This window comes from Berghia stephanieae, chromosome 7, assembly GCF_034508935.2.
Source record: "Berghia stephanieae isolate SIO BIC M18660-M18661 chromosome 7, UCSD_Bste_1.3, whole genome shotgun sequence".
NCBI classification, from domain to species: Eukaryota; Metazoa; Mollusca; class Gastropoda; order Nudibranchia; family Aeolidiidae; genus Berghia; species Berghia stephanieae.
The window spans coordinates 27389226-27392106 of record NC_088366.1 but is presented as its reverse complement, the minus strand read 5'-3'; the positions used below and the strand labels follow the sequence as shown (position 1 = coordinate 27392106).

The following is a 2881-nucleotide window of genomic DNA, read 5'->3' as shown; positions in this document are numbered from 1 at the left end:
ACAAGGCATATGAAAAGTTCTAGCCAGCATGAAGAATAAAAAGTAATGATTTTCTTTGTTTAGAACCAAGATGGCCGCCGTTGCCGACTACTGAATCCAATTCTCACTCGGCAAGCGCATGACACTATCCATACGCAGATTCCAAACAAACGTGACTCAGTCATAACACACGGGCATCCTTCAAAAGCACATTATGTTTTGATGTGTTGAACTTTAATACTTATTACAAATTGGATTCAGTAGTCTGATGTCACGCCGCCCGGCAACAGCGGCCATCTTGGTTCTAAACAAAGAAAATAATTACTTTTTATTCTTCATGCTGGCAAGAACTTTTCATATGCCTTGTGATCAGAATCTGGCGGGCAGATGTTGTATTTTACCTAAACACACAACAGCAATACGGACCTGCTCTCTCTCATTATATTCACGTAGGCCTTCAACAGTATTCATCTTTGTGTCTTCTCCCTATCTCTCTATCTATTATCGTTTAAAAAAATTATTTACCTATTGATCAATTTAATTATTCTTCATCCATTTATTCTATTTATCTACTGTCATTTTTATGTATCACCCATATATTTATTCATTTGTTACCCATTTGTAATTTATGTATCTATATGTTTTAGTTTCCATATTCCCAAAAACGCACTCATTTATTCATTTATTTTTAAATTGTTTTATTGTCTAACACTTTATTACTTAACAGAAATTTTGCCGAAATTTTGAAGTGTCTTAAAAAGCTGAAGCAACGCTGTCTGAAGGAACCGATCAAAATAAAGAAAATTAATGACGGTATTGCCGAACACCTAAAGAGACAAAGAGAATGCCCGGGTATGAAATAGAATATTGAGTGGTTCTTTAAGCTGCCTATGTTATGCAATTCTGCCCATTTGAAATTTCAGAAATTCGTAGTTTTCAAGTGAAAAAAGAAAATTGACCATAAAAATAGCTTTAGAAATTAATAAAATATAATAATATGAGCTTTTATATAGCACAATATCCACTAAATGTGCTCACAGCGCTTTACAAGGAAGGGGTCCCTAACCAACAGCAACATTTAACATTTAGGACGAGACATGACGCCTGTTAGGCGATATTACAATTTTTTTTTCGGACAGAGAAAACGCTGTTAACGGCCAGGTACTCATTTTGTGAATAAAGAGCCTTTTCCAAGGACTCAACTATGCGCCGAGCGAGGCTCGAACCCAGGACCTGCCGATCCGAAAACGAGTGTCATACCACAAGACCACATCGCCGCACGATTATGATTTGCGTGCCCTCGACATGATCAAAAAATGCTACGAAGTCCTAAATATGGGTTGTCTGGAATGACACTTTCTATTTCAGTAGGATTTATTGAGTCAAATATACACTTGCAGCGCTCCAGCCAGGGTCAAAAATTCGTAATTCTAAGAATTTTTCGTAATACTAGGCAGGTCTGGGTAGGTCGCCCCCACCCACATCCGTAAGGTTATTCTATACCTCACATTCTAACTGTTCTAACTGCGAATTGGTTCAATTGAGCTCTCCACTGATTGAGCACCTCAATTATCTGACGTCTTCTGATTGGCTTGATGTTAAATGTGATTTATTATCGGTTAAAAAAATAAATAAATAAAAAGAAAATAAATGACAATACCCCATGTCCCAGATAATAAATACGCTGATGCCCCAAACACGTAAAGGACTTGCCCCAAGCCTAAAGCATTAAATTCATATTATCATACAGACTAAAATATATCTTAAAAATTATATGCAAATGGTATGGTAGAAGTTCAGCGTCATGTTATTTTAAAAGACGAATGGTGGGGACGTTTCGGGTTTCACCCTTAACAAAAGAAAGGAAGACGAATGAGACAACAAAAGTAATGTTTCTTGAGACTTGTCACTTAACATTAATTATTTTCATATTTTCGAACTAGTCCTTGTTCACATCCTATGGGTTAAAGGTCGAGTCCTGCTGTGGACGGCTGAAAAATCTTTTTTTGTCGCTGGAAGAGGCTTTGCATTTGTAATTTCTCCCCATACTCAAGTTTTCAAAATTTGGACTTCGTCTTCATTGGAACGAAATTGAGATACCAAAATGGGCCGCATTTTTAATCCTGCAAGTCTAGTGTTACTATTGTTGTTTATTTAATCACATTTAGTGAATGCAATGCAGTATAAATGCCAACATAATTAATGTTGAAAATAATGTGGTTCTTTGGATATTTGTATTAACATTTCGGATTTGGGGCGAGACAAAGACGGTCTATACGGTTTTGGTGACGGTTAAAAAAAGGCTCCAAATACGTACTTGAGAGAAAAATACGCTTAAAATGCTTTTTATGTTTATTTTACTGTCACAACTTTTATGTAAATTACAAATTTAATATATTTGTTTATCATTAAATCAGAATTCTACACGAGAGTGATAAAGGAAAATATTGTTTATACGAGTCGAATTTTTGTGGTGCAAACAGAAAGATTATTGGCAAATCGTGGTTGACTGCTTTATTTTAACTTGGAAAAGGTATCAAATTCCTACACTATCAAATAAGAAATTATTTCGAAAAACAGTTCAAAACAACTGGTTTAAATGTCGATTTTTTTTTTGTGTGAGCTCAAATTCTTTAGGATTATAAAGAATCTCAATCGCCTTGAGTAAAAGAGTTATGTAAACACACGAAACGGTTTTAGGCGATATACTCTGAAACGTATGTATGAGCGAACAATCAGGTGATGTACTAAAGATAGCTTAAATGGTAGAGCACTCGCTTCACACGCAAATGGACCGACAAGAGGCCTGATACTGACCAAACAATTACGTAAAAAAAAAAGAAGATGACGATGTACTACTACTACTACTACTACTACTACTACTACTACTACTACTACTACT

The 2881-nt window shown here is 35.5% G+C and overlaps 1 long non-coding RNA gene across 1 annotated transcript in view; it reads left to right on the top strand.

The window, feature by feature from the left end:
- Nucleotides 1–702: 702 nt before the first annotated feature.
- LOC144976203 (uncharacterized) overlaps nucleotides 703–2881 on the top strand; it is an 8983-nt gene continuing 6804 nt past the window's right edge. Inside the window, exon 1 of the long non-coding RNA XR_013646062.1 lies at nucleotides 703–831. This is a non-coding gene — a long non-coding RNA (uncharacterized LOC144976203). The remainder of the gene's footprint in view (nucleotides 832–2881) is intronic.